The sequence below is a fragment of the Anser cygnoides genome, chromosome 1 (assembly GCF_040182565.1).
Source record: "Anser cygnoides isolate HZ-2024a breed goose chromosome 1, Taihu_goose_T2T_genome, whole genome shotgun sequence".
Classification (NCBI taxonomy): domain Eukaryota; kingdom Metazoa; phylum Chordata; class Aves; order Anseriformes; family Anatidae; genus Anser; species Anser cygnoides.
In genome coordinates this window covers 68,257,442-68,265,384 of record NC_089873.1, presented here as the reverse complement: position 1 = coordinate 68,265,384, position 7,943 = coordinate 68,257,442, and the positions used below count along the sequence as shown (strand labels likewise).

Here is a 7,943-nt window from a genome sequence, read left to right as displayed (position 1 = left end):
AACTGAATTCAGAGACATTGTCTCACTTTTGTTTAAGGAACTTCAATGGATGGAGCACCACGCTGGCAGATTGGGTCTGTGGGTCCTACCATAGCCCTACATCCATGTGCACTGGTTGCAACTTGCCATTGCTACGTAACATCTCCAGCTTTGCCAGTGCAGTGTGACCAGAAATAACAGGACATTTTCATACACCCAAAACTCATGAGGTGCATGCATCCAAAACTATACATGTACACACACATACGCAGGGTTATTTCATATGTATTTATTGTCATTTTCATTTCTGAGATCCCAGGATCAGTTGGTACCATCTTTTAAATTCTGTGCTTTTAAGTTTTAGTAAAAACACAACTTATCCAGGTTTCAGGATGTAACTGTGAAGACTTGCAGTATTAGCTAAGCCTTGGGGTCTCCTGTACAATGAAGCTTGTGACTCCAGATTCATTAATGCTAGCAGATAGATGATTTTGAGGTCTGTGGCAAGAACTACGTAACCAAAAATTGTCACCGGTATTATTAATTACTTCCCTCATCTAGTGAAACAATTATGAGATCAGAAGTAAGCAAGCATTTGCTGAAATGATGATTTTTTTTTTTTTACGCATATGCAAATAGGGAACTTCAGATATCCTACACATTCTGTAAGAGGGTCAGACAGCTGAACCAGGCCTTTCTGTCCTTAAAACCAGGAACTGTGACTACTATTTGAAAAGTTAAAATTCAGTGCAAGAACAGGAAAATTTAATGAAGAATAACAATACAGTTTCAAAGTAATTCTGGCCAATCTATTGATTTTAGTATTGTGGTAATGATATTTTTTATATTTCTTAAAAGTTTAATTGTCTATAGTCTTGTGAATGCACCAAAACCTTTCTATTTGTTAGAAAAAAAGTCTCTTCCTCTGACATTTCTGCTAGGAAATATGAAACCTGTGGACCCCAAAGCCAAATAAAAATGTCAGCACCTTTTTTGTTAGCACCTCATGATTCTTAAAGAAGTGTCTTAATTTTAGGTGCTTGATTCAAGAACTCTGGAGGCCTGGGAAGAGCAGTGTAGTTAACATTTTTCCCTCTCAACCAGCAGATAAATGTATGTCCAAAACCTCAGAAGGAAAAACAAAGCCCATAAACTTATAGAAGTTTCAGGCAAAAAGAAATTCTGGCAAAACAGATTAAATAAACATTTTCAATTATATGTTTTTCTTTCTCCCTGCCCCCTTTCTTTTCTCATGAATATAAGATGTGAGGAAAATGTTATATCTGAGGTTTAATGCTCTACCTCTCTCTCAGTAAACATACGATTGTAATAAAAAAAATCTGTCATGCTTCCCTATAAAGAGCACAGCACAGATATAAAAAGATTGATTGTCTGCATCATATTTCATTTTTGTCTCACTAAGATAGGCATACAGAGGCATCAGAATGCATAACAAGGTTTGAGTTCGCGTTGTAACCTGCAGTTTATTTGCTTAAATTCAATTAGAGTCTCATGCATCAAACACAGTGTAGCTCTTGAGAGAGGATAGAACAAAATCTAGCAATCGCTTCCAAATGTGCTGAGCTTTACCCACATGATGTCAACGGCTCCTGGATGTCTTTTCTTGTGCTTCAGGTTTCTCTCAGGAAAGAATCCTTGACTTACAAACCAGAGTGCCAGCTAGCAACTAGAGACTGAGAAATGCACAAATTAAGGACTTGGGCCTGACTCTACTCCTTCTGAAGCAAATGGCAACACTCCCCATGCCTTCAGTGGGAGAAAGGTCCTCTACGTTACTTCACTAGTTGATTACGATCCACAAAGGACTGTGTAGTAATGACTGCCAGATAATTCATAATGTCCCAGGACCCTTGTCTTTCTGGAAGGCTTTTTATCATCACACACACAACTTTAATCCCAGCCATAAATTTACATGGGTCGTAATCGATGCATTAGTAACTGGAATGACTGGATGGCAAGTTTGTAAGTCATAGGTTATGGCAGCTTCGGGCTGAGGAGTTTGGGGGCTCAGATGTGATGATAAACAGCTGGTTTGTTTATCCCAGTCAGCTTACTCAAATAATCTCCTCCACAGATGTAATGATAATTAGGAGGAAGGAATAAAAATCTGGTGACCCTTGGCAGCTAGACTAAGGAGCAAATCAGGAAAGTGTATATTTAGAGAAGCAAGCTCCAAATTAAGCACAACAGGAAACAGAACACCCAGGAGGCATAACTGCACAGCCTCTGACTTGGGGATGCAGGTACCACAAGGACCACGAGCAAATGATTGTGCCTTTCCTTTTCTCAAGACGTCTGACCTGTCTGCAGTTTAGAGTAGTTCCTCGTATAACATGGACTGAGTGATTCACGACAACTCTTTGAGACACTCATATCCATCACACTTGAAGTCTCCACGGAGCCCAGTGCAGTGACTCCAGCCTGACAGACACCTCGTTATCCTCTGATATATTCTCTCCTGTATCCTCGAGCTCTTCAGAAGAATCATTTCTGGTGTGGAAATGAGACTTTCGGGAATCCTTTGCGCTGCTTTGGCTCCGTACTTGGGAAAAAGGCTCTGAGTCAGCCAGGAACAGTCCAGGGGCTTTCCCTGTGGTTCAAAAATATGTTTGCAGCTCTGTTTCTGTGAGGAGAGGGTTACAGACATGCTGGGCTCCTTCTTACTTTGCAGGTTTAGGTCTTGGATAGTTCTCTCATCTGCTTTGCTTTTTTTTGCTGAACCAACCTTCCCTAGAAAGGTCATTAAAGAAAACACGAGTAACTCTGTAATTTAATATTAATCAATGAAGCACAAGCTCTACAATAAAGGAATGAACTGACTGTTTCTTAATGCCTATGGGGAGAGAGGAGGGCTTTTTATAATTTTATTTTATATTCCATTTTCCTGGCAATAAATAAGTAAAATAAATAAAATAAAACACCACTACAAATCAGAGTGTTTGCCCAAAGCTAATTTTTGGATAGCAGAACTTATGTTCCTAATTTATTTAGAAGTTTACAGAATCTTCCCAGCATGTTTTGACCAAATCAGCCTCACCAGTTTTGAGGCTGCTATGTTACAGATAGATTTACTACTCCTATTTATAGACTTACTACAGCTCTAAAAATATTTTTATGGCACAAAGGATGACACATTTAAGCATAATATTTTAGAAACAGGCACACCCCAAGGAAACTCCTGATCAGATTGTAGACAATTTGGGGACTAGAAGAATCTCTGTGCTTATTCTTATCTGCTCTGGACTGTTCTAGATGGCACCATGGTTATCTGTAATGCAAACAGTCTTCTATAGTTTTACCTAAGCAGCAAATAAATAGTTTCCCCATTTGGGATTTCCTTTTTCTTTTCCATGTTTTTTTCATCAGCATAAAGAATGGAGCAACACAGACTGCTAGCCAGTCTCTTTTGTTTCTCTCTCTTGCTGTGGATTACTCTGCGCTAAGCTCACATTTGTATGATCCTAAACCAGAAACAATTTGCTTGTTTCTCACCGTAGGCTTGTGCCTTAAAATCAAGAGAATAATCTGGCTTGCTTTGTGTGTTTCTCTCCTGAAAACTCTATGGTTACAGCAGGGTAGTTTTGCAGCAACAGTGGAAATTACAGTATCCAGAGGTTAATCTAAAATCCCCAGGCTTGCTGCAGCCAGCACATAGCATTTGAATACCTGCCCATCTATTTTCTGTACAGCCTGAATAATGGCCCTCCCCCTGCGTGCACAGGTTTGTTGTCCACATGCCTTCGGTTGTATGGACACACGCGAAGGAGTTGGCCACCAGCTGTAGCGGGGTGAGCGGCTGCGGGGCTGAATTTCAGGTGGGAAGGAGGCTCCCAGCTCCCTGTGGAAGCCGTTCGCTCTGGGTAATCCATTCTGCAGGTCCCCAGCTGGAAAGTATCTTTAGGCTGTTCTACAACAGGAGGAAATTTCTTGGTGAATTTTGTTTTTTCCCCAACCAGAAAAATGCTTGTGAAATGTCTTCTTCAGCCGCTGCGTTACCATGTTCTGATTTCCTACCTGCAGCATTATGAGCTTCATAATTATATTGAAACCTTTTAATAAATGCCCACGCCTCTTGCACACACCCTGGTGAACACATGGTAAACCACTTGTTCTAGGTAGGTACAGAAGCTGAATTTATCCTTCCACAAATCTTTCTGTCTCCCATTTATTCTTCTGGTTTCCCTCATCTCACCCTCATGTCCCACTTCCTTCCCAGTTTCCTGTTGATTTTTTTCTGTTCCCTTTAAATATTTTCTTCCCAAATAAAAACAAGCAACCCACAGTGGTCTCCTGCATTTGTTTTCTGTCCTTTGTCAATGGGGTAAGCACTTTTCTGTGTAAATTGCTATTATTTACCTAGGGAGTCTGCATGCGGTGATTGGTATCAATAGTTTGGAAATGTCAGTTCAGATGTCAGTGCTCCTGTGAGTGCTCATTCACACGAATGACTGAGGTGACCTCTCCATAACCTGATTTCTGAAGGTTTGAAGGTCTGTTGGAAACAGACTTCCTGTTATCAAGGTAAGTGGATGGTATCTATGCACTCATTCCCTGTTTAGGTGCACAAAAGCTGCTCCGATCCTCCCTCCCCACCCCCATCACTTCACAAAAGTTCTTTTTTCTCTTTCCTGCTTCCTGGAGAACCCTCTGGACCAGAAAAAGTAGCAGGGGAGCCATCAGGAGAAGACCCAGTGTGATGAGGGGTTTTTCCAGTTCAGAGCTAGGAAAGGGAAGCTGGCTGAAGTGTTTTGCTTTGTCTCCTGGGTTTTTTGAAGCTGGGTTGAGGTGAACTCACAAACGACCGCGGACTGAGGCCCCACCTCTCCTGCTTGATCCGCAGGCTCTGGTTACTGTCTCTTGCCTGCTTCACAGGAGCCTGCAGCAAGGCTCATGCCTGCGTGCTGCCCACTGCCTTCAGATCTGAACCTGCCCAGGAGCCTGGCAAAATAACACAGTGTGCAGCACTCAGATCTTACTCTCAGGAAGATTTGCCAAACAGCCCCAGGTCATCGCTGTAGAAGGGTACTAGCAACCAAACCACTGCAAACAGTAGCTGAGAAATATCTTCCTTTCTCCTTTTTGAGAAAGTGTTTGGGAAAACCAGTGTCCTTGCTGGAGAAGCCGTCAGGGGCATGACTCTGGCAGCGATGGCTCTGACTTCACCTGCCTCTGCAAATGAGTCACGGAGTGTTATAAAAAGCAAGGACCTGCCAAGCCTCATTTCTTGGAACTGAGTGGAAATTGTAGAAAGCAGCTGCTCTTTCACTAGTTTATACTTTTCCTGTGTGGGTTTTTTGAGGAGGGCCTGCAATCAGAGAAACGTTGCAGCATAAAGGACCTGTTGCTATGTTTCAATAACCATGCCTCAATCCTGCAAATGTCTGTATGGATGGTTCAGACCTTCAAAGACTGCACTTCTTAATTTTGCTCTTTGTGAAGGATCTTGGAGAAACCTGGAAGGAGACCCGGGAACAAAACTAAACAGGTTTGTAAGCCTTGCAAGCCAGTTCCATTTTATCAAAAACCAGGAACTGAACCTCAAAAACTAGGTTAGCTATTTTATATGCTACTTGAAGGGGGGGGGGTCATTTTTTTGTTTGTTTGATGCTGTTGAAAAATTAGTTTTCCAGCTTTTCTATGGAGTCACAACAGACAGAAAATTACTTGAAAGTGAAATCAGTGAAAATTGACATTCTCAGGGACCAGCCTGACTGTAGTGGTGGAAGTGGCAGGTTATAAAAGTCATGAAATTGGCACCAGTGTAGCATCAGGGCTTTGGCTGCCTGTCAGCATGCCAGGAGTATCTGTGCACGGGACCATTCCCCCGTGCAGAGCGAAAGACACGTCCAAGTTGTCAGGATCGGGAGGGATGTGGTGCCAGATGGAAACAACATAAACAGCTGGGAGATTTCACCCGGGATTTCCAGCGAGGACGGGAGACTTTTGTTCGTGTAGCCGACACGTTCTACAGCCGGTTTAGATACATCTACATCTTCAGGGATTTTAGCTTTGGAGTCCGGGTAGGTTTTGTGCGTGGCTTTTTTTTTTTTTTTTTTTTTTTTTTCGGTAAATGCTTCAGATCGCTTGAAGCAACTCACCGATCTGATCCCGACTCCGGGGAGGTGCTCTAAGTAAAGTACCCCGGCGTTTTGCAACTGACCTGCAAACCTCGACAGGGCGACGGAGGAGCAGGGGCTGGGCGGGCGGCCGCGCACCGCCACCGCCGGGCTCCGCGCTGCCCTCCGCGGGCCCGCCCCGGCCGGGGGCTGGGACCGGGGCCGGCACCGGGGCCGGGAGCGGGGCTGGGGCCGGGGCGGGGCGGCGGGCCGGCAGAGGGAGCTCGGCATCGCTCCGCTCCGCTGCGCGGCTGCTCCCGCTGCCCGGCGCCCTTCCCGCGCCGCTCGGGCACTTTGTCCGCGCCTGCCGCCCCTGCCCCCGGCCGGCGGCGGCGGGGAGCCCCCCGGATCTCCCCCGGATCTCCCCCGGATCCCTCCCGGATCGCTCCCGGATCGCTCCCGGATCCCCCCACCGGCCGCCGCGTCGCCTCGAGCGGGAGGAAGGCGCCCGCGGAAGGTAAGGGTCTAGCGGGGAGGGGATTGCCTTGCCCCCGGTGTCGGCGCCCCCCACCCCTCTTTATTCTGCCCCCTGTCTTTTATTCTGCCCCAACCCTCTTCATTCTGGCCTCGTAACATGGCGAGCGAGGTGCGGGGCGCTTGCTCCAGCCTCCTCCAGGTGCCGCTGGGGCTGCTGCTGCCGCCCGTCCTTCTCACTGGGAAACTGCCCCCGAGTCCCCCGGGCGAGCTCAGCACAACGCTCTGGGAGCAGGGGTGGGAGCCTCGGCCGCAGCCCTTCCCCGCGTACACCTGCGGGGGTTCTCGTGGCGATGCGCACGGGCTCTTTCCCCCGGCGGTGTGCCACCTGCGCGCACCTTGTCCCTCGGGGAGGGTCCCCGGCCGTGCCCCCGAGCTCTGCCACCTCCCTCCTCACCTCCTCCCAGGTGGCCAGCCCGGCTCTCCCCGCCGCTCACCCATTTTTCCGGAGTCTAAGGTGGTTTTTCCCGAGGTGTCGTGTGTTGGTAGTGGGTGGTGGTGAGCAGCTGTCGGGTGGGATAATCCTGCGGTGTATGCCCGTGTTGCTTTGGTGCGCTGCCCTGCCGGCTGCCTTCTCGGCTGTTCAGCCCATTCTTGCTCTCTCTGCTAACTTTCCCTGGCATTCTTCCTCCTTCCACACCTCTCATCGCCATGGCGTGCACTTCTGTCCACGTTGCACCAGTGCAGTAAGGGAGACCCGGGCGCATGGTGGAAAACAGGTTTCTGGCATTTCACAGGGTGATATACGGTGCTCCATACCCCCTGTAACCTCTGTAGGGCTGGGTTATGTCCATCAACAACAGCAAGGGACTGCAGCCTCCATGAAACCCTAGCCTGAAGCCAGCTAGGAGCAGACAACAGAAGAACGAGTGGACGAGTTTTTCTTAAGGATATTTTTTTGCAAACCAACTCTCCCACCCCAAAGCTGTGTTTTGTCTTAGCTCATGGCTCTTGTACCCCACGGGTTATAGACATGCAGCAGTATGACCTTTGGTGGCGTCTGTTTGTTTACTTCAAGTGAAGTACTGAAGATAAAAATATTATTGCTCTAGGTTGTGTCTGCTGAAATATTAACCAAATGATGGATCTCGGATTTCTTTGCAGTGCAGACCGTGTTTTAATACGGCTTCTCCTTCCTTTTGTCATAAAAAATATGGTCCTCCACCCTTCCTATTGACCATCTTTCTTCTCTTTTGTGATTGTGAAATGTCTGTATGTCAGCTGCAAAAATTGCTTACATGGAAGAACATAAATATGACCATTTTTGTCATTAGCAACTGGAAATACATAATCAGCACTGTGTGAGCAGTCTTCTTCCCAAGGAATACCAGTGGAAATGCTGCAGCCAGAGCC

The 7,943-nt window shown here is 46.6% G+C and overlaps 1 protein-coding gene and 1 long non-coding RNA gene across 8 annotated transcripts in view; one reads left to right on the top strand and one right to left on the bottom strand.

The window, feature by feature from the left end:
* Positions 1-253: 253 nt before the first annotated feature.
* LOC125182258 (uncharacterized) lies at positions 254-7,751 on the bottom strand. The gene is made up of 2 exons (XR_007161621.2): positions 7,028-7,751; positions 254-2,730 (listed from the first exon to the last, which is right to left on the bottom strand). It is a non-coding gene; the product is annotated as an uncharacterized lncRNA (long non-coding RNA).
* EPS8 (EGFR pathway substrate 8, signaling adaptor) overlaps positions 5,001-7,943 on the top strand; it is a 134,037-nt gene continuing 131,094 nt past the window's right edge. For 2 of the 7 annotated variants that reach the window (XM_013172938.3, XM_013172933.3), the window contains exon 1: positions 5,001-5,485. The gene's annotated coding sequence lies outside the window, so the exon portion shown is untranslated. Of the gene's footprint in view, positions 5,486-5,857; positions 6,021-6,185; positions 6,574-7,943 lie in introns of those variants that run through there. The other 5 variants (XM_066999117.1, XM_066999104.1, XM_013172937.3 and 2 more) reach the window with 4 other exon arrangements.